This window comes from Salvelinus alpinus, chromosome 23 (genome assembly GCF_045679555.1).
Source record: "Salvelinus alpinus chromosome 23, SLU_Salpinus.1, whole genome shotgun sequence".
NCBI classification, from domain to species: Eukaryota; Metazoa; Chordata; class Actinopteri; order Salmoniformes; family Salmonidae; genus Salvelinus; species Salvelinus alpinus.
The window spans coordinates 47,661,058-47,688,137 of NC_092108.1; the positions used below are offsets into that span (position 1 = coordinate 47,661,058).

Genomic DNA, 27,080 nt, shown 5'->3' on the forward strand with positions numbered 1-27,080 from the left:
ATGTTGGTATTACAGACTAGGTCAGGGACATGTTGAAAATGTCAGTGAAGACACCTGCCAGTTGGTGAGCACATGCCCGGAGCACACATCCTGGTAATCAGTCTGGCCCCGCAGCCTTGTGTATGTTGACCTGTTTAAAAGGTCTTACGCCTGCTACGGAGAGCGTGATCACACAATCGTCCGAAACAGCTGATGCTCTCATGCATGCCTCAGGGTTGCTTGCCTCGAAGCGAGCATAGAAGTGATTTAGCTCATCTGGTAGGCTCGTGTCACTAGGCAGCTCGCGGCTGTGCTTCCCTTTGATTTGTCACAGTGCCTGAAAAGAACAATAACCAGGTATACTATTTCCCCCCAAAAAATGTAAATAGAAATGTAATTTTAAGAAGAAGCTATAGAAATATCTGGACAAATGTGTAAACTATAGTGATGTGCAGTTCAAACGACTCTTATTACTGACTCGAGAGTCATGACTAGTTTTTATGAGTGACTTGTTCATTTTAGTTATTCGTTTGACCTGCTAGTGCTACAGCAGGATTAATGCATGCCCCTCCGGCTCAGCTGCTCCAGAGATGTACTCCGACCACATGTGCACGCAGGAAAATAGATCATGAGCATAGAGAAGATAAAGACATGTTTAGAGCTGATAATTGATCTCATGGTGCAAGAATTACCATTTAACCAAGATTAGTTACCAAGTATCTATGGCGATTTCATGAAAAATCCAGTAGAACGCCCTCAGTCATCGAGAACTATCCACAGGACACACAGGCTATTTAATGTGTAATGATTCAACTCAAACAGCGCTAAGTTGTTAAAGACTGGACCGACCATTTGCTCGTATTTAAAAGGGATAGTACTTTGTTAAATCAGTCCACCGTTAATATAATCCCCAAAAGTGTAGCATGTCAGCAGTCAAGTTTGCGATAAAACACTTCCAGTACAGAGCAAAGAGTGGACTAATGAACAAAGTACTTAAATGTATCTATTCCGTGAACTACTCCTTTAAGTGATGATGCAAAATTCCAGAAACCTTTCCCAAAAATCGCAGGTTTCCTGATATCTTTGTTGGAATATTATTGTAATCAAGATGGAATAAGCATCCTACAAGCAGGATTTATTTAACATTTTGCAACCCTATAAACCAGTATTATCCATCATGTATCACTGAAAAACACACTGTAATGCCTATGTTTCTCTGCAGAAGGCACTCTGGTTTCACATGAACTTCCACTAATCAATCATGACTTTTTGTAGTTCAAGTCCACCGTCTAGTATGGCCTTGGACATTGAAAAAAGGAGAGTATTTTCCATACTGTGCATTTAGACTGTGTCAACTGCTTGTTTTGGCCCAAGGCCTCCCACACACACAAAAATGCGCAAACACAGACATACACACAATTTGTTGGTGTTTACTGGATCAATTCCCAAATTGACAGAGCTGGTGCAAACTCCTTAGCTGGAAATGGCTATTGATCAAAATGGCCACCGAGAAAGAATTGTCTGTGTGTTCAGTGGCTGCTTAGGAGTCAAAGGACAGACTCAGCAAAGACGAGAGTGAGCGAGCAAGCTTTGACTTTTCGTTCAATGCGCTTTGAGAGCTTCGGTTTGAATGCGAATTCACCCAAAATGCCAGAAACAAAATGGCAAACAACAAACGGGAAAGCAAGCAACAGAAGGGAAATTAAATACATGCACTAAAATCTCAGTCCCGCAAGATACTGTGGCATTTCCGTTTGAAAATCCTTTCCCTCTAGACTTGTCAGCGTCATAGCGTCCATCCTCACCAAGCTGGCATAACCTTGCACGACCACCATAGGAAAAAAGACCAGTCATACCACAGATCCATTACTATGCTTATTACCATTACAAGAATGCCAGTGCAGTAGGTGATAGCCTAAAAGAGAATCAGGTTGCTGTAATCTACAATGTTTGTCATTAATAGTTCAGCAAAACTTCCCTTGTATTCTGGAATGAAAGAGAAATTTCAATGTGCATTTCATCATACTATTATACACTTTTTACATCTTGTTTGGTGTGCTGTTCACAGGTTTGACATATAGGCCAACACTTTACATTGAATAGTACAGATATTCCAACCCAACCGACATTCAGAACACACGCAGAAATATGTCTAAACACTTTGACAAAGTGAGCACTTCAGAGAACCTCATTTGACATCCCATCTTGGGTTATTGTGAATTTAAGCGAGCACTCCAGGCGTCGTTTCCCCTTAAAGTGGGGGAAAGATTTCAGCGTCGCGCTACGCTGTCTGACACATCCAGGTCATGCTTTCAGGGCATTTAAACTAACGGACAGGTGTAATCAAACCTCGGCAGCGGGATAACAGCATATACAAAATATTCACTAGACCTTGTAAGGGCTTGAATCCACAACAATGCAGATATTTGTTGCACTATTATCGCTTCAAGATAATACACTAAAATAGAGGTAATACTAGATAATCATTTGGACACAGGCGGCGCAATTTGTTGGCACGTTGAATGGCTGAATAGGGCAGACATTCAGAAGAAGTAACTTAGGTTTTTATGCAAAGTCGGTTATGGTTAAGCACAGAGTTAGCCACGAAATAGAGCAAGGCCATGTCTGTGCAATTAGCCACAAAGTACAAACATTACAATGTAACAACAAGTAACCTCAATGTGCAGCAACCTTATACAAACGTAGACCCAAAAGCCAAATACTGTAAATAGAGCATAATCACATAGGAACGGTAGCATCGGTAATGTATTGAATTCTATATCAAAGTGTCCAGTGACACCCAGAGAGGGCCAGGATTGATCCGTCGTCCGCAACGTCTCCTTTAACACTTCAGCATCTCTGCTGTTCCACGCTCCTGAAGCTGCCAACACATCCGAGGGCTATATGGTATTTACAACCCCCCATACCAAACCACAGGGCCATCCACTATCCTTACAACCTGGACTAAACAGCTGTATATGACTATAACAGCGAGTGTTCAAGAACTCAAATCGGAGATGGTTTGCTTTTCACTCGTGTGATTTATTTCCTACAGCAGACAATGCGGTGGATTTGGAAGTAAGGCTGGTTAATGTATAGTGATTTGATAAGGATATGTTGGATGGAGGAAACACTTAGTTAATTAATGTTATTTTTCTTGAACTTGTAATGCTACAGATATAGGATCTTAATTTGACCGGTTTCTCACAGCAGTAAAAAAAAAAAAATCCTGAAGCTATTGTAAATGGGAATTATTGTGTGGATTATAATTAAATGAACATTTTTGTAGGGGATGATACATTTTTAGTTAGGGCTAATCAAGTCTGACATTTTAAAAGTGGAAATTACAAACTTTTGAAGCCTTAAACCTTGAACAGAAGCAACTGGCAACACTGGTTGGCCATATTTTTAAATGAAGTTTCCAGAACCCTGGTCTGAAAGGTTCTTTCTTTTTTGGTGGGTAGTTACAGTGACTATAGTATCTCTAAACCAATGCTGTCACTTAAACCCATGTTTATATATGCACACACACAGTACATTAAACACACTCGTGTAACAAAAGCCATAGACCATATTTATTTCATTTAACCTTTAACTAGGGTGATTATTATTTCACATTGGAATTTAATCACATACTCCGACACATTATTGCTCCTTTAGTGCTACTGAGCCATTGCACATTTGAGGCCGTTGTTGACACCTTGACACCTTGTAAAACTGGCATCACATGCACCGTAACTGCGCTAACAAAGCCAGAATGGCCACCCCTAGGGAGCCATCACCTGTTCAAATGACGCGCCTCAGATGGTGCATCTTCTGTGTAATGGTCGAGCTCCAGGTTTCAAAAAGGGACTGATCCTCAGCCTGTATCCCAGAACAAGGCTTTGTACCGGTGCATGATCCAACTTGCCTACTGGGTCTCCTGGGGGTGGTACAATGTTAATGATGTCAAAGAGCTGAGGCATCAAGATGGTCCTTCACAGTTTAACTGTGCCAGTTATTTGTATCCTCCGACACCTTTAAACTGAGATGACACATCCATTCTATTTAAGCTCATGTCAATTCAGGAAATCGTTTGGCATATAGTCTCGATCAAAACTCTGATCAACACCATGTCAAATATTACCTCCAAATCGATTCCAGATGTCAGCCATTTATAAAAGAATGTGTGCAGTCTAGAAAAGAAAAGAGCTCCTTGTAGGACCAACTATGAGCAGAGCTGGGGAAAGAAAAAACCTCTGAGTTGCAGGCTAGCCCTCTGTGTATGTCAACTCAATAGGCCGTTTGTTCCATCTCGTAGGCTTGGCACAAAGCATAAGTGGGTTGAATGATCGACACAGAGCTGTCTGAGACCAGTGATAAGGTGTCCATTTTGAACAGGTGAGTGAGCTTACTGCTGTGCTCATGGTCAAAATCATATTTACGTATTTTCAATGCAACACGCACATTGAGCAACACAATTCATGTGTTTTGAAATGTCATGCAACTCAATTTTATTCTGCATGTCCCCACAGTTCTAAGCATCACTGTTTTTCAGGGCATCAGGTGCACAGTGGTTCACATCTAGAACCCAACTGAGGCCAACTAAATTGACCTGTGGCCTTATTTTATAATTACAATGTATATTAAATAAGTATTTATCGCAACTTTTCCATTGGTATTAGACATAATTTGACGTGTTTGACCCCTCACCCATACACAGCCCTTTCTTTTAGGTTTATTGGATCTTCTCTGCTTTTGTTCTATAGATAATAATCTAATAATGGCCGTTTTCGAGATTCCTTGGGCTGGAAGGAGAGGACTATCTCAACTCTACAAATGGGTGGTCAATATAACAGACTATATGACAATCTTTGAACAACGAAATCCAAGTTCACTTTATGAAAATCCTGAATGCCTTGAACTGTGTTTTAAATTTAAACAATGCTCTGTGCATTCCAACTCAAACATTTCAGAAATGCATCAGAAAAGAGCTTTTCAAGCTACACATGGCTGCTGGTGAATGGAATAGATCGTATGAACACAGTCAAACATCATCACGTTTGTCATCCCACCATGACAATGACTTTGACCTCCAGAACACAATCAAGAGATCACAAATAAGAGCGCACTTAACGCAAACATGACCTGTTAAGATGTTAATGTCACTTTGCTGTAGGGAGCAGATGTTCAAATCTCCCAGAGTCAATAGAAAATGTACACTTGAGAGCAGAGGTGGAGCGCAGAGCAGCTAACTTATCTTAAATACACACTGTAGGAGCAAAACTGCCTGTCCATGGCTCTCTAACTGTATTGGTATAATGGAAGGCATGAGTTGCATTCTCCCGAAATGGCACAAAATTCCCTATATATGGGCCGACCAACCAGTGCTCCCGCACATTGGCTAACCGGGCTATCTGCATTGTGTCCCACCCACCAACCCCTCTTTTACACTACTGCTACTCTCTGTTCATCATATATGCATAGTCACTTTAACCATATCTACATGTACATACTACCTCAATCAAATCAGCCTGACATGTAGCCTCACTACTTTTATAGCCTGTCTTTTTACTGTTGTTTCATTTCTTTACCTACCTATTCTTCAACTAATACCTTTTTTGCACTATTGGTTAGAGCCTGTAAGTAAGCATTTCACTATAAGGTCTACACCTGTTGTATTCGGCGCACATGACAAATAAACGTTGATTAAATATTACAGTACTTTTGACGAGGGCCCATAGGGCTCTGGTCAAAAGTAGTGCACTATGTAAGTAATAGGGTGGTTGAAAGTAGAAATTACCCAAGGCTTTATCGATCTTTGCTGATGCTGCTCCACTGATTAGATGCTTCTTTAACAACGTTGAAGCAGTTCTCTGTGCGATTGCTTTTTATTAACTTCTTATGGCTGCAGGGGCAGTATTGAGTAGCTTGGATGAAAGGTGCACAGAGGTGCCCAGAGTAAACGGCCTGCTCCTCAGTCATAGTTGCTAATATATGCATATTATTAGTATTGGATAGAAAACACTGACGTTTCTAAAACTGTTTTAATGGTGGTGACCTAACAATCGTTTTTGGTGCTTTCCCTGAAAAGCCTATTTGAAAATCGGACACTTTGGTGGGATTAACAACAAAGTTACCTTTAAAAATGGTATAAAACACATGTATGTTTGAGGAATTTTAATTATGAGATTTGTTTGAATTTGGCGCCCTGCACTTTCACTGGCTGTTGTCATATCGATCACGTTAACGGGATTGCAGCCATAAGAAGGTAACTACTTCACAGGAGAGCCATTTGAACATAAACTTTAATCAAAATGTGTGTTTTGGCAGAAATGCCTTCTGGAACATGTGAACTTTCATGTGCCTTAATAACAAACTTGGATGCCATCTGTAAAAACTAATAAATTAAACAATTTGCCTAGTTGGTTTAGCCACAGAAAGACAGCAACCTTCCCGCTACCCATGATTGGCTGAGATAATGAGTGGGCTGGACATGCCGAGAGATGAGTTTGGATTGGTCTACCATATAGCATGCTTCGGTCTATTTGAGCTGGTCAGTATGTGTAGGTAATCCTGTCTAATGTGGCTTTAAAATATATATATTGCGTAGTAGAACTGCATAAGTGTTGCTCTCCACTTTCTGGAGGACCGAGTGGAATTAGAGTATGATAGCTAAGGAGATGAAGAAAACACCAGTCTCCGGATTACATCTTCAAACTAAGGGCAACTGTGTCATTCGTGACAGGCAGAAGTGTCCATCCATTATGTATACGGGTAAGATAGTCTATCTAGCTACATTTTTAGATATTACACATTTCTAATTTTGACAGAAAGTCATTTTCATTTCAAGTTAAAGTGTACTGTTAGCTAGGGAGCCAACGTTAGCTGACTGACTCGCTAGCTAACGTTACGTGTATGATCTTATTATTCGTATCTCAGAGCCATTTGCTTTGCTAGTTATAGCCTAATGTTAACTAGGTAACATTGAACCTGGTTGGTTGGCTACATGCAGATTAATCTAGCTACATGTCTTAACAAAAAGAGTCCACTATGCAAGTATCCATTTCAATAGAATGTCACTGCGACAACTGTTGATAGACGGAGCTGGTCAATTCGCTCTGGCAATCTACTCCGATTTCAGAGCACTCAGTCTAAAACTTCACACATACACTGCTGCCAGCTAGTGGCCAAAATCTAAATTGCAGCGGGGCTGGAATAATACACGATGGCCTCTTGCATTTCAAAGATGGTACAAAAAAATACAAGAACGGTTGTTTTTTTCTTTGTATAATCTTTTACCAGATCTATTGCATTATATTCTCTTACATTCCTTTCACATTTCCACAAACTTCAAAGTGTTTTCTTTCAAATGGTACCAAGAATATGCATATCCTTGCTTCAGGGCCTGAGTTACAGGCAGTTAGATTTGGGTATGTCATTTTAGGCGAAAATTGAAAAAAGGGTGTGAACGATGCTGAATGGGTGTAGACAAAGAGCTCTCCAGTATGTGTACCAAAATATTCAAAGGTCATTTTCTCAAAAGTGAGGTTACAAGTTTAGGCATTTTCAAAGCAGAATTACTGTCTCATTGTTCCTCAAATGCAGTGTATGCTATACCATTTTGAAGCTCTGGGTCTCTGCTTTTATCCAATGTAAAAAAAAACACAATTTCAAATTTTGCTACATAAGATAGAATCAAAGCGGTCGGTCACAATGTAAACATTGTTTGAAGCACACTTCTGTAAATCTCAGTCACAAAATGACTGCTCCAATAAGCCCTCTATAGTGAACGAGAAACTTGTCAAATCAGGCGTCTTTTGAGTTTAGGTCATTGTTCATAAAAAGGACAAAATGAGAGTCAAGATTTGTTATTTTGACTGATCGAGTTGAAAAGGTCCGAGTCTGTAAAAAGAATCGAGCTTCCGATCACTATTATCTACACATACTGTTCATATGATGCATGTAAGTGTATAAGTATTGCATACAATTTGTGTATGTATCCATGTGTATTTGCACATGGAACTGCATGTATGTATGTATGTATGTATGTATGTATGTATGTATGTATGTATGTATGCATGTATATGATAAAATACGAATCATTTTAGCCCCCAGTGTCATCTATTGGCACCAAATCAAAACCCAACCCACTATATTCACTTCACTGCATGTCTAATGTTCCTATACAAATTATATATACACTGAACAAAAATATAAAGGCAACATGCAATAATTTAAACGATTTTACTGAGTTCCAGTTCATTGAAGGAAATCGGTCAATTGAAATAAATTCATTAGGCCCTAATCTGTTTTTATTTAACCTTATATTTAAACAGGGAGTCACATTGAGATTAAAAATCTATTTTATAAGAGCCCTGTATACACTACAACATATTGTATAACACAATAACAAAATAAACATTTAATAAAAGCAATCACATTCAACTACACAGAGGTCCTCAATCAATAATTTAAACTGCCTGAGTGGCAGTTTACTCTGCAGATTGTTTTGTTTTGTTTTTTTGCCCCTAATTTGTGGAACAAAGACTTTCCCCAAATCTGTGGAGACTGAAGGGATCTCTAGTAATACCCATTCCTGAGAACGGGTTTGGTAATTTACGATTCTCAACTTTATTAATGAAGTTACATATGGAGGCAGTCTCTGTAAGATTGCTTTGTAAATAAGAGAATGCAGCTCTCTGCTTACAGACAGAGAGGTCCAACCCACATTTTTATACAGACTACAATGAGTACTAAAATTGTCACCTGTGATAAAACGTATTGCGGAATGGTAGACTGTGTCCAAAGGTTTCGAAACAGAGGTTGTAAACATGCGTGTAAACAATATCACCAAAATCCAATACAGGGAGAAGCGTTGTTTGAACAATCTTTCTCCTATTTTCAATACAGAGGCATGATTTATTTCGATATAAAAAAACAATATTGGATCTTAGCCTCTTAGTCAGATTTTCTATATGCGTTAAGGACAACGTGTCATCAATCCAGACACCCAGGTACTTATATTGAGAAATAAGCTCAATTTGGGCTCCATTTGTAGCGCAAATATGCAGGTCCTCAGGGTCAACATTTCGTGACCTAGAGAACAGAATGAGCTTGGTTTTACTTGTGTTTAACACTAATTTAAGATCTGTAAGTGATTTCTGAATTGAATCAAAGTCTTGATGAAATTCACAAACGGCCTGCTGCACCGAGGTGGCACAGGAACACAAATCTGTGTCTGCATAGAGATGAATGTTAGAAGTATTAACAGTGTTTCCTATGTCATTAATATGCAAGGTGAACAATAATGGACCCAAAATCAAACCAAGGAACACCTTTTTGAATGTGAAGAAATTCAGATTTAACCCCATCTGTTAAGATGGCGGGTGTTCTGGCACTAAGATCATTCTGAAACCATGAACAGGCTGTATATCCCAGGCCTATTTTTGATAACTTCTTCAGCATAACAGAATGATCAGTGTCGAACACATTCGATATGTCAATAAACAAGGTAGCAAAGTTCTTTTTAGCATCCAAGGCATTGACAAGATCATTAACTAGCCTGGCTGCTGTGATAGTAATATTCCCAGGCATAAACCCTTATGGCTTTATATTAAAAATACAATTATCAGATTAAAAAAGGAACAAAGTTGTACATTAGCTAGGATTCTTGAATCGTTGGTTAAAGAAGGTAGTCTTGAAATGGTGCAATAGTTGTCAAGATCGTTTGTAGCTCCACCCTTATGGAGTGGCAGCACATATGTGGATTTCCATGCTTTTGGAATACTTCCTGACAACATTGTTAAATAAAAAAATGTGGACTACTGAGCCAGCAATAAAGGGAGCTGCACACTTAAGTACACTAGGCTCCAAATGAATTTCCGAAAAAGAAAACTCATTATCATTCAATAGATTTTCACCATCAACATCCAAACTACTCTTTTCAAGAGTTGGCTTTGAAATACATAACCCGCTGAGATAAAATGGTGATTAAATGCATTAATGATATCAATTTTGTCAGTAATAGGGCCAGAATCTAAATACATTTTTGGGGGGAGAGAAGAGACGACACCCCGTAAGCGACATAACAGCTTTCCAAAATGTATCTGGGTTCCCTGTACATTCAGATAGTGTATTAACATAAATCAGATTTTGCTTTATTAACTAGTTTTACTGACAGAATTCTCAAAATAGCCTGACTGTTCCCCATGCAAGATTAAAATCTCCAGCGATCAACACCTCTGGGATAGTAAAAATGGCAACTAAAATCAGTGAGTTTGTTCAGTACACACTTCTTGTCGGAGGGTGGACGATAGATTCCCCAAAAATGTTTTAACCCAACTGAAGACTGGAAGCCAACAATTCAAATTGTTTAGGAATAGAGGTAGCCTTTAACAGACACAGAAAGAAGATTATTTGTGGAAATAGCAACACCTTTGCCTTTCGTAGCAGGCCTAAACACATTGTAACCATCCATAAAACCCTGGACTCTGAGGTTGCTATCAGTTAACCAGATTTCTGATTTCTTTAAATATAAGGGTCTGCCTGAGAGGGCCAGATCTTGACACTATCCATTTCATGTAATAAAGTATGAATGTTAAGATGTAAAAATGTCAAACATTTTCTGCATTTAAAATCAGTTTCAATAAAAGTCAGATTACTTTGAGATTTCAGGAGACACAAAGATTGGATTACACCTATTAGGGGGGGGGAAACTAAGTAGGAATAGCAATCAGATACAACATGTTGAACTCCCATAGTGACCAAAGAGAAGATGGTAAAAACTGACTTGCATATAATGCTAATATTGTCCTCACATCAATTTAGTTGACCAAGAACCTTTCCAATTTGACGACAACAGCCGGGAGCCATTTTCACCTAGGTGAATTCCATCTTACAAAGTGGCCAGGCCTATTCCAGAGTCAAAATTGTCAATGAAGGACATGCCCTAGTCCTTGGTCAGATGCATTAACCATGGGTGAAGAGACCAAAGACGGCTAAAAGACTCAGTCCTGCAACGGCAAGGAGATGGAATTGGGCCCGAGACAATTAGATGTCCTGCTAATTTCTGAGCATTCTCCAAGAGCTGTAAGAAATTGTCTCTTAGCTTCACAGATTTCACACACGTATGCAACGCAACTGTTTTCAGAGCAGGAATCTGTTTCTTGACGGTGGGCTTGACTTCTGATAACTCCAATACCCTAGCTCCAGGAAAACAAAGTGTACGGGTATTTCAGAGACTTCCAACAATCTAAACATGGAGCTTCCCATAATGGTTGATGGCTGTTGTCCATTTCGAGCCGGAGCCCTCAGCCCAACCATAGCTCCACCAGGGGCTCCTCTTAACTCGCCCTGCACAAATGACAGGAATAGCAGAGCCCGCCGTTAACACCGGTAAAGCAGAACCCACCTTACACCCCGGCGATGCCATCACAACGTTGGCCGATACGGAAGGAACCTCCGACGCTCCATGAGAAGATGGCGCCGGGACATCAGGCTCCAGAGCAGCGAAGCTATTCGATAATGTCGGCAGCCCAGTCAGGAATCCCGTCACCGCAGTGGGCTCAAAGAGGACGACGCCACCCTTGACTTCTGATGAATGATGACGTGTGGAGTTGCTTGATACACAGGAATTTGGCATATAATAATGGTAGACTACTAAAAACATTCAAACGTAGGCCTAGGCCTAATGATAAAACGGATGCATTTGCTGTAGCTAAGATAGCAGAATGTAGCCTTGTGTGTTTATTCAATTGGCCTAAATAATAATAATCATCATATTGCAAGACATGTCTCTCCTTTGACATGACTGGTTTATTCCCACTACACAACAAATAAAAGGCCACCATTTATCTAAGTAAATAGACTTGTAGTTTATTTAAAATATTTGACAGTATGGATAGGCTACAGTATTGTGTGCAAGGAGCATGACATCATAGCCTATTTAATAATAGAGCCTTTATCAAGGCAGGAGATGGTGTTTCTATCTCTTGTTGAACAAAATGTTGAACAATTTTGTGTGGGCTGTAGTGTGGATGTAGCATGTATGGGCTGTTACATATACTTTTAAATTGTCCGGATAGACAATCTTGAGGAATGCGCAGCCAGTGTTTGGCACTCGCTATAGGCAAAATGATTTTTTTTTTTAATGGAAAAAAATGACTACAAAAAGATTAACATTCTGCCTATACCTCTACAGAAAATGTCAAATTTGCCAATTGCGCTTTCTTTTAGAAACTGTCATGGCCCAGTTCCAAAATCTCCAAATTATATAGCAAATGAGGCAGTTTTGTTACCATAAAAGGTGAGTGGAAGGAGTTTCAGGCGGGGGTTGTAACGTTTGTTCTCAAGCCCACAAATATGGTATGGCTAGGGTTGTTGCGGTGACCTTATTACCGCCACACAGGAAATTCCACATGACTGTTGAGTCCCGGCAAACTCCACTTATGCACTCTGTACATGTGTTGGTAGTACCCAACTCGCTAGCAACTGTTAGAGCGCTGAGTACCATGCCATTAGCGACCTATTGTCCCTCTATCCACTGACATCAATGCAAATGCAATCGAAAAATCACATCAAACACTTATGATCAAAACAGTATCATAAAAGAAGTTCAACAACAGGTTGAAACTGAGTGGGAAATGAACAGTGCTTTCTAAGGTGATGATTAATTCAAAAACACCCATACGCATATTAGAGCTTATGCATAGGCCTATACAGTTGAAGTCAGAAGTTTACATGCACCTCAGCCAAATACATTTAAACTTTCACCATTTAATCCTAGAAATATTCCCTGTCTTAGGTCAGTTAGGATCACCACTTATTTTAAGAATGTGAAATGTCAGAATAATAGTAGAGAGAATGATTTATTTCAGCTTTTATTTCTTTCATCACATTCCCAGTGGGTCAGAAGTTTACATACACTCAATTAGTATTTGGTAGCATTGCCTTTAAATTGTTTAACTTGGGTCAAACGTTTTGGGTAGCCTTCCACAATAAATTGGGTGAATTTTTGCCTATTCCTCCTGACAGAGCTGGAACACGCTTTTTCAGGTCTACCCACAAATGTTCTATGGGATTGAGGTCAGGGCTTTGTGATGGCCACTCCAATACCTTGACTTTCTTGTCCTTAAGCCATTGTGCCACAACTTTTAAGTATGCTTGGGTCATTGTCCATTTGGAAGACCCATTTGCGACCAAGCTTTAACTTCCTGACTGATGTCTTGAGATGTTGCTTCAATATATCCACATAATTTAGCTTCCTCATGATGCCATCTTTTTTGTGAAGTGCACCAGTCCCTCCTGCAGAAAAGCATCCCCACAACATGATGCTGACACCCCCGTGCTTCACGGTTGGAGTGGTGTTCTCTGGCTTGCAAGCCTCCCCCTTTTTCCTCCAAACATAACGATGGTCATTATGGCCAAACAGTTCTATTTTTGTTTTATTAGATCAGACCAGAGGACATTTCTCCAAAAAGTACAATCTTTGTCCCCATGTGCAGTTGCAAACCATAGTCTGGCTTTTTTTTTTTATGGCGATTTTGGAGCAGTGGCTTCTTCCTTGCTGAGCGGCCTTTCAGGTTATGTCGATATAGGACTCGTTTTACTGTGGATATAGATACTTATGTACCCATTTCCTCCAAGTCCTTTGCTGTTGTTCTGGGATTGATTTGCACTTTTCGCACCGAAGTACATTCATCTCTATGGGACAGAACACGTCTCCTTCCTGAGCGGTATGACGACTGCGTGGTCCATTGGAGTTTATACTTGTGTACTATTGTTTGTACAGATGAACGTGGTACCTTCAGTCATTTGGAAATTGCTCCTGAGGATGAACCAGACTTGTGGAGGTCTACAATTTGTTTTCTGAGGTTTTGGGTGATTTCCCCATGATGTCAAGCAAAGAGGCGCTGAGTTTGAAGGTAGGCCTTAAAATACATCCACAGGTACACCTCCAATTGACTCAAATTAGAAGCTTCTAAAGCCATGACATTTTCTGGAATTTTCCAAGCTGTTTAAAGGCACACACAACTTAGTGTATGTAAACTTCTGACCCACTGGAATTGTGATACAATTAATTATAAGTGAAATAATCGGTCTGTAAACAATTGTTGGAAAAATTACTTGTGTCATGCACAAAGTAGATGTCCTAACCGACTTGCCAAAACTATAGTTTGCTAACAAGAAATTTGTGGAGTGGTTGAAAAACGAGTTAATGACTCCAACCTAAGTGTATGTAAACTTCTGACTTCAACTGAATAGGAGCCCAAGCCCACACAAAAAAACAGAATTAAAATAATGATTGTCATTATACAATACAGCCTAACACATATTACACACAGCATAAAACATTTTAAAAAACATATTTAGATGTCTTTGGTACATTATTGGTCTAGCCTATACTCCAAAATTAAACACATTCTAGTAATCGCCTTTGAGTGTGGACTGTATTATTATGCATACTGGATGGACTGGTTACCTTAGGCTACAGTCCAAACTTTCTAGCCATTAGTCTGGAAGAGAGAGAGCGCATGTCCCAGTCGGTATTAGATATAACGTCTTGACCCTGCCTGCCTTTAGGGAAAACTGCCTGTGGTTACCTAGGTTACACCTGTGGTTCACTTCAAAAATGTCTTATTTTTCAAACGCAATTTTCTCTTTGTCTGCTGGTTTGTCAACTACAACATGTTAAGGGAAGTACAACTTGTCTAAATATCACTACTACGCAGCATGACGATCCTAATTGCGTTCTTGCATTGCATTTTTGCGTAAGGTACACATTTTTCTTCAGGCCTACTGCTTTTATCCACTAAAGATGTGACCTGAACATCAATCAATAGGATCTACAGAAGGAAAATATAGTTGTAAGGTACGTTCACAATGTTTGTGAATTCAGGGTTGGATTAAATCTGTACCACTGAAGTTCGGCGGTACAGCGTGATTTAAACTTAAAGGCAATGTTCCCGCGTTAGCGGAGACTGCATTCACGGTAAAAGCTGCATGTGTAGGCTCAATCGGAAAAGACCTTTACATTTCGATCGCACAATCTGTAACGCTTCCGCGATACAGATTGACTCGAGCCCTCACTCTTAAAATAGCACATCCCGCACTACCCTCTTTTTTGAATATCAATCCCTTAGGCCTGTTGCCTTTTAACCCAAACTAAAGCTTTGTTTATACCTGGCGCTAACATGCATCCTTTGTCCTGATCTTGTCCACATTCTGGTTGTGCCCACATTTTCATATATGCATCTACACATGCTAGATGTCCTGGTGCCTCCCTGTATGCAAATTATTTGACAGATATTCTTAAAAATGATACTTATTTAGAACGCGGGATAATGATGATTTTAAATGGTTTAACTGTCAAAATCTGTCTACAATGTGTGCCTAACTACATCTGGAGGAAGTTAGGCACAAGATCAGTTGGACAAGATCAGGACAAAGGACGCATATTAGTACCAGGTATAAAACGGGGCTATAGACAGCATACCCCCACCCCACTTCCTTCTCTCATTCCCTAGACACTAAAATATAATGTGTTGCTTTGTTTGTGGACCTGTCAAGAGCTTTAGATATTTTTGATCATGCTACTTTATTGAATAAGTTGTCCTTGATAGGCCTGAGCTCTGAGGCCTGTTCATGGTTTCATGATTATCTGAGTGACACAGGCTATTGTGATTGATTGTGATTGATGGGTTTAAGTCCTAATTGCTTGAAGTACATAAAGGTGTTCCACAGGGGGTGATACTAGCACCTATTCTTTTCACTATTTATATAAATGCTATTGGTCAATCTGCAACAATAAAACATAAAAAAATTGCGAATTATACTATTATGAACGCAATTACCCTAACTGCTGACCTGTGACCAAGCTACAGTCCAATTTTGCAGGAAGCCCTTACTGATTTAAAACTCTTACTTAATACATGTTGTTTTCATGTTCTCATAAGTCGTCTCAGATGGATTACATCTTTACTCATCGGATGGTTCTATAATCGAACGAGTCCCTGCATACAAATATCTTGATATTTGGATTGACAATGATTATTTCTTTTTTTAAACATACGATTGAGCTTGTTAAGAAACTAAGATTTAAAGTGGGCTTCATTTACAGAAACAGATCTTGACTCTCTCTAGTCAACAGGAAGCAGATCAACCTTTCTACCTGTTCATGTTCATACTGATAGTTGATACTATTTATCAATGTGCAGCTGCCTCTACTCTTAAACCCTCGGATGCCGTTTTTCATAGCTCCCTTAGTTTTACTACTCATCACTGTATTCTTTACCAAAAGGTTGGCTGGACCTCTGAAGTCACGTAGATCACATCATTACGCACTTTTGGTTTACAAAGCCCTGCTCCACAAACTTTCCGACTTACCTAAAGTCACTGTTAAGATTTAAAATCGTTCACAGGGTTGGTTAACACTGGAGACTCCTTTGGTGTCTAAGGAGTTATGTAAAGCAGCCTTAAAATTCCTTGCACCTTACTACGTGTGCAATGATCTACAATACACTTTAAAAAGGGGAAGAATTGGTGCCTCTAGGGACCTTTTTACTGTGTTTTTCTGATTGTATTTTGCTTTTCATGTGTTGTGAATAATAACGTGTATTCAGAACCACATTCCTGTAAAGCTTAGAGAAGATCTCATGTTAAATACTGTCGAAGTAATATGGCTACAGGTTCATCTGGGAAGCTGCTATAGACCACCAAGTGCTAACAGTCAGTATCTGTATAATGTATATGATATCAACAGAGAGGTATATTTTCTGGGTGATTTAAATATTGACTGGCTCTCAAGCTGCCCACTCAAGAAAAAACTTCAAACTGTAACTAGTGCCTGCAACCTCGTTCAGGTTATCAGTAAGGGAAGTTACAAACAGCACAGGAATGAAATCAACAACATGTTCTGATCACATCTTTACTAATGCTGCAAATATGTGCTTTAAAGCAGTATCAAAATCCATAAAATCTAGTGATCACAATAGAGTTGCCATGTCTAGGAAAATCTAAGTTTCAAAGGCTGGGCCTAATATAGTGTATAAGAGGTCATAGGAATCACTACAACACGTATTCTATGTTGATGATGTAAATAATATTTGTTGGTCTGGTGTGTAATGAGGAGCAACCAGACGCTGCACTTGACACATTTATGAAAGTGCTTATTCCAGTTACTAATAAGCATGCACCCACTAAGAAAATGACTGTAAAAACTGTTAAATCCCCTTGGATGGATGAGGAATTGAAACATTGTATAGTTAAGAGGGATGAGGCAATAGGAATGGCAAATAAGTCTGGCTGCACACCTGATTGGCAAATGTACTGCAAATTGAGAAATCATGTGACTAAATTGAATAAAAAGAAGAAGCAACTATACTATGAAACAAAGATCAATTTTATAAAGAATGAGGAAAAACCTTTGGAGCACCTTAAATTACATTTTAGGCAAAAAGGCTAACTCAGCTCCATCATGCATTGAATCAGTTGGCTCATTCATCAAAATCCACAGATATTGACAATTACTTTAATTATATTTTTTATTGCTAAGATTAGCAAACTTAGGCATGACATGCCAGAAACAAAACGCTGAAACTACACATCCAAGTTTAACTGGTCAAATTATGAAAGACAAGCATTGTAGTTTTGAATTCCGTAAAGAGAGAGTGGAAGAGGTGAAAAAAAGTATTGTTGATTATCAGCAATGACAAGCAACCTGGGTCTGACAACTTGGACAAAAAATGTATGAGGATAACAGCGGACAATATTGCCACTCCTATTTGTCACATATTCAATCTAAGCCTACTAGAAAGTCTGTGCCCTCAGGCCTGGAGGGAAGCAAAAGTCCTTCCGCTAGAACAGTAAAGCCCCGCTTACGTGATCAAATAGCCGACCAAAATCAGCCCGTTACCCACGCTTAGTAAGCTTAGGAAAAAAATGGTGTGTGACCAGGTACAATGCTATACTACAGAAACAAATTGACAGACTTTTAGCACGCTTATAGGGAAGGACATTCAACAAGCATGGCACTTACACAAATGGCTGAGAGAAACTGATGATAGATTGTGGGGGTGGTTTTTTTAGACTTCACTGTGGATTTTGATATTATCGATCATAGTCTGCTGCTGGAAAAACGTATGTATTATGGCTTTACACCCCATGCTATATTATGGATACACAGTTACCTGTTTAATAGAAAACTGAGGTTGTTCTTTAATGGAAGCCTCTCCAACATAAGAGTCAGGCATTCCCCAGGGCAACTGTCTAGGCCCCTTGCTTTTTTCAATCTTTACTAAAAACATGCCACTGGCATTACTAAAGACATGCCACAAAGCAGATCCTACAGGCTCTAGTTTTTTCACTCTTGGACTACTGTTCAGACGTGTGGTTTGGTGCCACAGAGGGACCTTGGAAAACTACAAATTGCTCAGAACAGGGCAGCACAGATGGCCCTTAAAAGTACACAGAGAGCTAACATTAATGACATGCATGTCAATCTCTCATGGCTCAAAGTGGAGGAAAGATTGATTTCATCACTACTTATTTTTGTAAGAAGTGTTGACATGCTGAATGCATCGAGGTGTCTGTTTAAACTACTAGCACACAGCTCAGACACCCATACATACCCCACAAGACATGTCACCAGAGGTCTGTTTAAACTACTGACTATGTGAGGCACGCAGTACTACATAGAGCCATGGCTACATGGAACTCTATTCCACATCAAGAAACTGATGCAAACAGTAGAATCAGATTTTAAAATACACCTTATGGAACAGTGGAGACTGAAGAGATACAGGAACAGACACACGCATACGCACGGACATTGTAATATTGTTGTATGGTGGTATTATACATTTTTGTATTGTAGATATGTAGTGGTGTAATAATATTTTATCTTTTGTTTTATTAGCAGTTAATGGGGTTCCCTAAAAAATAGAAATATTTTACTGTGTATATGAATGTGTAGATTAATGTATCTTGTGGTGCTATACAGGGTTCATATGGAAAAGAGACCTTTGTCTCAGCATTGACTCCCTGTCAAAATAAAGGTTATAAATAAATAAATTCCCTCTACCTCTGACTGGGCTGGTCCTATTAAGACAGCTTCTCATTGACCCTTTCACTGTGTGGTTGAGTGGGCAGCACCAGGGCAGACATGGGCAAAGCCACAACACAGTAGTCAGGTCTGCACAGAGTGGCCAGGCAGACAGGGGAGGCGCTGGGAGACCGGGTACTGTCCTCCAAACCCCCTGCTACAGAGGGGTCCGGACACACGCACACTTTCTTGTTAACACACAGATACATTAGCTCTTTCTCAAAGCACACAATGTGCATGTTGGGGTGAGTGAGCATCTATAACCCCTGCCCCACACACAATTGAATGTTTTTGACAAGCCTTTGATTCCCCTCTTGCCCTATAAAAAAAGAGGTGAGAAAATGACTAATATTCTCTTCAGCACCCACTCTTGAACACACACACTAAATGAAAGCCGACTTAACTAGGACTCACAACGTTATCCATCATATCTTACATGATGTAAGCCACTGATCTCTCTCTACCTCTAAACTAGGACCAGATTTGCTAAGCTTTTTACCGAGCATTTGCACCTTGTATTTTCAGAAGGGAATAAGACATTTGGTTCCACTTGATTTGGATCATCCATCTGTAGATGCTCTACACACATCCAAAATGGGACCTGCATGGCTAAAATTAGGTGGGCCTGCCTACAATGCATAGATAAAAAGGGAATGTCAGCTCACTGTTTTACTCTCAAAATTGATATTTTATTAAAGCTTTGGTGACTAAGATGTATTTCCAAGCGGTCTCAGGAGCCAAACCCTTTATCGACAGTCTTGACTACTTCGCGATTGCATTGGGCAGACCAAAAAAAATGCCTTCATTGAGGAGAGGGGAGGCTATGCTTGGTTTTATAGACAATAAAATGAAATGTGGAAAAAAAATAGTTTTTAAAAATGAAGAATACAAGCAACGAAAGCACATTAGGTTACTCTTAGTCCATCTGCATATGGGCACTGTCTCACGGCTGGATAGGCTGCGATTCCGCTGTCAAAATCCATGCTATAACGAACAGCGTTATCACTAAAAGCAACGATTGGTTGGTCTTAAATACCCATCAGCGCTGCTTGAAATTAGCACTTTGGATCATGTTTAAAGGGCCTATACCTCAAATATTTCCACCCCGCCAATCTGAGCGCAAGCAGGCTGATGTAAGACAGGTAAATTACCAAACGTGGCATTAGGGCTGGAAAATGCCAGTTACATGACGATTGCAAAGTAACGTGCATTTGACACTAGTGCCGCCTTAATGCCAGACGAAAATAGAGCCCACAGTATATAATGATAAACTTGTCACCAAATGCAGAGCAAATTTGGCTGAAAGTTAGGCTCTGTCTTGGATATGGTCACATCAAGGTATCTTGAATTGGTTTGATGGTATGCCAATTCTGGCTGCATTAAATAGCATTGTCAGTTTGTATTGCAGTCATGATTTCTTGGCAGACAGGGTGTTGTGTGACAGATGGTGCTCACAGTATAAAGACTGGGGACGAGGAAATGTTGCATTGCTGTTATATCTGAAGCATGACCATATTGGGCATAAAACATACACTACTGTTCAAAAGTTTGGGGTCACATAGAAAGGTACTTGTTTTTGGAAAAAAAAGCAATTTTTTTTGTCCATTAAAATAACATCAAATTGATCAGAAATACAGTGTAGACATTGTTAATGTTGTAAATGACTATTGTAGCTGGAAACGGCTGATTTTTTATATGGAATATCTACATAGGCATACAGAGGCTCATTATCAGCAACCACCACTCCTGTGTTCCAATGGCACGTTGTGTTAGCTAATCTAAGTTTATCATTTTAAAAGGCTAGTTGATCATTATAAAACCTTTTTGCAATTATTTTAGCACAGCTGAAATCAAACTGGCCTTCTTTAGACTAGTTGAGGAGCTGGAGCATCAGCATTTGTGGGTTCGATTACAGGCTCAAAATGGCCAGAAACAAAGGACTTTCTTCTGAAACTCGTCAGTCTATTCTTGTTCTGAGAAATGAAGGCTATTCCATGTGAGAAATTTCCAAGAAACTGAAGATCTCGTACAATGCTGTGTACTACTCCCTTCGCAGAACAGTGCAAACTGCCTCTAACCACAATAGAAAGAGGAGTGGGAGGCCCCGGTGCACAACTGAGCAAGAGGACAAGTACATTTGAGTGTCTAGTTTGAGAAACAGATGCCTCACAAGTCCTGAACTGGCAGCTTCCAGCTACAATAGTCACTTACAACATTATCAATGTCTACACTGTATTTCTGATCAATTTGATGTTATTTAAAAAAATGGACAACAAAAAATATCTTCCAAAAACAAGAACATTTCTAAGTGACCCCAAACTTTGGAATGGTAGTGTATATATTTTCATTGTGTACTTTTCATTTAGACATTTTGCAGGAGAAGGGAATCATATTGCCTATAGGGTACCATAAGTGCAGGATACTATTTGTTCAATTGTATTTTTTTTATAGATCGAGAAACAAACATTAAATGATTAAATACTCCCTATGATTCCTAGTAAATTCTAAGGAACCCATCCTATTAACTGTAAAATGGTCTAATGTAGTAGTCAAAGGGCCATTTTATATTATTTCAACATTGGTTTGGGATTTTTGTTTGGTCTTTATTTTGTCAAAGACTTGTACTTAGATATTCTATCTAAATGAATATACTTACATTCTGCCTATTAGCATGAATCCCAGCCAAAAGCTAATTAGAGGTTTAGTGGGTGCGGCTAGAGTTAGCATTGAGGGCAATGTCCTGAGCACCTGTCTACGTTCCTACTACATTCTCTGTACCCTCTGTCCAAGTGTGCTAACTGCTTGGTTTTTAATTAAAACAGAAACAGTATTATGTGAACGTGAAACACATAACCCCATTCATTGGCAGTTCAACAAAGAAGCCATGTGTGTTAAATTTTCTGCTTCCACCCGTGGAATTGGATCCCTTAAATAAGACATACCATTGCACTCTACCGGTAACATCAAAACCTCAAAAATAAATAAGATCATATGCAGCTAGCCATAAGCTTACAACAACACCATTCCTGTATTCGTAATCATTTAGTCTACTTTGCAACAGTTTTCACAATTTATCAGTAACGTTCTCCGTAACAGTTAGAAATGTTTTTCTTGCTATGAATATGATATGTGGTTATTTATCTACCTTAGTTGAATGCACAGACTGTAAGTCGCTCTGGATACATTTCTGCTAAAAGCCTAAAAAGTAAATGTACTCTTTCAAAGCATGCCGAGTATTATTCTAAATGAACTCACCCCCAAACAAGACCACATTTGGTCTGCCTGGACTCAGCCAAATCTGAACCAATCATAGATTAAGTACAATACAGCACAGTAGAGCAAAGTTGCTCTAGTTCAGCACAATACAGTAGAGTTCACGTCATAGAGTACAGTCAAGTAGAGTGGAGTTCAGTACAATATAGTACATTATACTGAACTTTACTATACTCACACTTAATTTACTGTATGAACATTACTGTTCTGTACTCGACTGTACAGGGCCCAGTTTCCCGATAGCGATGGATCTTAGGCTTACGAGTGTTTTAACAATGCATCTTTCCTACAATGACTGAATATGTAACATGCATTTCCCAAAACACCACGCAGATAGAATGGTCACTGAGTGCATCGTTGGAGCATATGTCGATACTGACAGCTCTCTTCAGCTTTCTCAATTCAAATCTTACCTTAACATTAGAATTATTTCACAATACTGATGACAGATCAGCTCCTAGAGAAATATTTCCACAACAGCTGCAAATATTGACATGGCTTATTCTAATGCTTACCCAATAAAAATGCATTAAATCACAGTTTTGGCACGTTAGGCTACACATCATTAAATATATTGAGACAAATTACGGACAGTAGCCTAGCTTACAAGTAGCAAAATAGAACTCGACTGAACATGAAATGTATTTTAATATAATTAAAATAGCCTACTGTTTATTTTAATGCCGTCATCTCAGTTTTCATTTAAAGCATATTTTTTTATACTTGTTTGTATCAATTGCAAAGACATTGGCAACTTTGTATTTGCAGTCAACTTTGTTCTGAAGTTATCAGCGGTCACAGATAGAAAAATTAATCAAGTGACACAGGAGGGTAAAACAGTATATAACAATGCGCTGTGCATCAAGGTGTCTGAGGCAGGCATTCGTTTGCGTTCATTTTGAAGTGCAACGTTAACGCTGGTTCTGGGAAACAGCTCGGAGATTTAACGATGATCCTCCGAAGGTTCTAATGGTGAACTTAACATGCTTTTGGGAAACCGGGCCCTGAACTATAGCCCTTATATCAGTGTGAATACTATTTAAGTAATAGCATGGCTTCAATGTGGAGTGCAAATGGGTTCAAGTTAACCTATTTAGGGATAGGTCTACATTTTGATCTTTTGTTTCTGTAAGCCATTTAACAAACTATAACAGACTAACATTAGAATTAGAGTTGATTCCAAGGAAATGCATAAAAGGCCGTAAAAACACAACCTGAAGCAACCACTGAACAAAAATATAAACATGCAAAGTGTTGGTCCCATGTTTCCTAAGCTGAAATAAAAGATCCCAGAAATGTGTTTACATACCTATTAGTGAGCATTTCTTCAATATAATCCATCAACCTGACAGGTATGGCATATCCAGAAGCTGATTAAACAGCATGAATATTACACAGGTGCACCTTGTGCTGAGAACAATAAAAGGCCACTCTAAAATGTAAACCTTTGTCACACAACACAATGCCACAGATATCTCAAGTTGAGGGAGCGTGCAATTGGCATACTGACTGCAGGAATGTCCACCAGAGCTGTTGCCAGAGAATGTAATGTTCATTTCTCTACCATAAGCCACCTCAAATGTCATTTTAGGGAATATGTCAGTATGTCCAACCGGCCTCACAACCGCAGGCCACATGTAACCACGCCAGCCTAGAACCTCCACATCCAGCTTCTTCACCTGCCGAATCAGGAGGGGGGGGGGGGCGAGGAGTATTTCTGTCTGTAATGGCCTTGATTTGGCCCAAACATAGACATTTATGTTTCACAAGTTTGGACAGCACAGTAGATCACAGCAGAGTACAGTATAGTGAAGTACCAGACGGCTGTGGAGTTTGAAATTAAGGCCGGTCCCAATCGGAGAAAAAATTTATTACTTTGGACGTTGAAATCAAAGCCAGGGCGGACGGACCAAATTTCAAAGTCCATGGACTTTGGATGGTGCTCACTAGACTATAGCTTCGTTTATGGGATGAGTTATTCAGCCATAATTTCATAGCAGCATTGAATAGACATCAGGTTGCCTCCAATGTATAGCCAATTCCCCTCCTGCAGATGTAATGATGATACCCAAATGATGCGTTAAAATGATATGCATCCATAGCAGAGCAGTTATTGAAATGCATTATGCTGCTTCTTGACAGGTGGCTTAAGTATAGGCGACAGTGTAGCTTGATGCATTGCCTACAAACATGCATTAAAGCAAACCGAACACTAGCTATTTTTATTGTCATTTAATAATAGCCAAATGTTTAGGTCATACATTTGATAATATAATATGTCAATACGAAACGTCTCATTCCCGCCCTAATCACTGTCGTAAAAAAGAAGCCGTGCACATTCTCACATCTCTCGATTTTCGAAATAAAGTAGTCTTTTAGGCTATCGATAAGGATACCGAACTACGGGACAGGCGACAGGCAATTGATAAGCAAGGTAGAGAATATCATGCATCCAGCAATCCACACCCTAAAAGCAATGCGCATGCGTCCCAGCCAAACAAAGGACTTGGCATTACCAATCGAAGTTTCACTCCAACCCAATAGTATTTGAGATGTAATTGCAACGATGGACACTAAAAACGATAACGATATTTTACTTATTATTTAACCGAATCAGATATGATGCTACATATTTTAATGATGCTAAAGAGTCTTGCGAAAGGATAAGCACTCTAGTAGCCTACACCCCCCCCCCCCCTTCTCATCACACATGCCATACAAGAACTGAGCATCTCCTATTTGTGCACATTCAGATGAAATATGATATTAATAAATCAGTCACCTATGACATAATTCGGTCGCGTTCAGATGATAAGACTGTGTGTGTTTGTTTGTGTGTGTGTGTGTGTTACATGTAGCACAGCTAATGTGTCACACCTCCATACACAAAGAGGTGGGGCAAAGAATCTTATTTCTGGAATTACTATAATTTCCATTTGGAGATGTTCCGCAATCTCTATAAAATGTGGAGTTTCTGTGCATTTGGTCAGCCTAAATTGTGATCTTTGTGCATCATTAGCACACAATGTTTGTAATCAGTCATATTTACTTTTAAAGAGCTCATAGATTAACAAACTACACTATCATCAAGACATGTAAAATACTTGTATGGCGGAAAAGGTCCATACTCCACCAGACATTGTGCACGAGAAAGAGAACACACCCCTTTATAGAATTGCATAGAAGGGAAAACGGACTAATTATGACATTTCCATTGCAAACAAGGTTACGCATACATTTTTAGGATTTGTCCACATAATCATTGTCAAGTCAATTTGCTCAGAAGTGCTCCTTTTTTGTCAAATACACCCCATTATCCAACGTGCGCTCTAGCTATCCAAATGGATAGGTGAAAAGCACAAATCTACACAACCAGAAAATAAAACGCTTTAAAAAAGCGCACTTGAGCAATTGTTAATGATTTTCAAAAATAAATATTCAATGGAGTGATTCTTACCGTTGACAGTGAAGTTACAAAGCCCTCCTTTCAGTAAGTGTGTTTTATCAAGCGGCTTCGCCTGTGCGCGTGGTAGCTTGTGCCTATTATGGTAGTGTTCTGCGTGGCTCACTCTGCATTTCCCTGGCGCCACGCGCACGTACACGCACGCACACGCACGCACACGGTTCACTCCATTCTGGCGATCATTTGGGCGCGCGACGCTGCTGAGAAGTGGAGGGCTGATCTACAAATGCCTAAAGGGGCTTTCACATGGGCCACGATAAACAGCAATTGAACCGCGAGGCAGGCATTCGATTACGTGTAGAGACCAGCGGTCCCGGTTGTTATCAGCTCGAATGTTCTCGTTAAAACATTGGTTGATTGGTTTACAAGATGCACTCTGCTCATTGGTCAAACATGCACAGCACCTGCTCTTGACTTCACCTAATTTCATACTTTGGAGCCTAGAGTGCTGATCCATTAGCCGCTCCTCACAGGCATGAGCAACACAAACCACACTGCTTGTAAAACTGCTTGCGTTTTTGGGCAGCCCTCTGCCCTACTCCCAATGATGTCTGTGAAACCGTTGCCCTTACCACTGCCCACCTGTAAGCTCTTTACAAAGCCGCTTACACAGCCCCCTTAAATGCGAGCTTACACATCTTGTACAATTATCATCTTTCATTCATCAAATCAAATGTTATTGGTCACATACTCATATTTAGCAGATGTTTTTGTGGGTGTAGCGAAATGCTTGTGTTCCTAGCTCCAACAGTGCAGTAATATCTAACAATTCACAACAATACACACAAATCTAAAGTAAAGAATGGAGTTAAGAAATATATAAATATTAGGAAGAGCAATGTCAGAGTGGCATTGCCTAAAATACAGTAGAATATAACACAGTATATACAGATGAAATGAATAAAGCAGTATGTATTAAAGTGACTCGTGTTCCATTATTAAAGTGACCAGTGATTCCATGTATATGTATATAGGGCAGCAGCCTCTAGAGTGCAGGGTTGAGTAACCAGGTGGTAGCCGGCTAGTGATGGCTATTTAACAGTCAGATGGCCTTGAGATAGAAACTGTTTTTCAGTCTCTCGGTCCCAGCTTTGATACACCTGTACTGAACTCGCCTTCTGGATGGTAACATGATGAACAAGCCAAGGCTCGGGTGGTTGATGTCCTTGTTGATCTTTTTGGCCTTCCTGTGACATCGGGTGCTGTAGGTGTCCTGGAAGGCAGGCAGTGTGCCCCCGGTGATGCGTTGAGCAGACCGCACCACCCTCTGGAGAGCCCTGCGGT

The 27,080-nt window shown here is 39.7% G+C and overlaps 1 protein-coding gene across 1 annotated transcript in view; it reads right to left on the bottom strand.

Annotated features, from left to right (window-relative positions):
- Nucleotides 1–26,111, bottom strand: part of basp1 (brain abundant, membrane attached signal protein 1) — a 50,286-nt gene extending 24,175 nt beyond the window's left edge. Inside the window, exon 1 of the mRNA XM_071362597.1 lies at nucleotides 25,791–26,111. The gene's annotated coding sequence lies outside the window, so the exon portion shown is untranslated. The remainder of the gene's footprint in view (nucleotides 1–25,790) is intronic.
- Nucleotides 26,112–27,080: the final 969 nt, after the last annotated feature.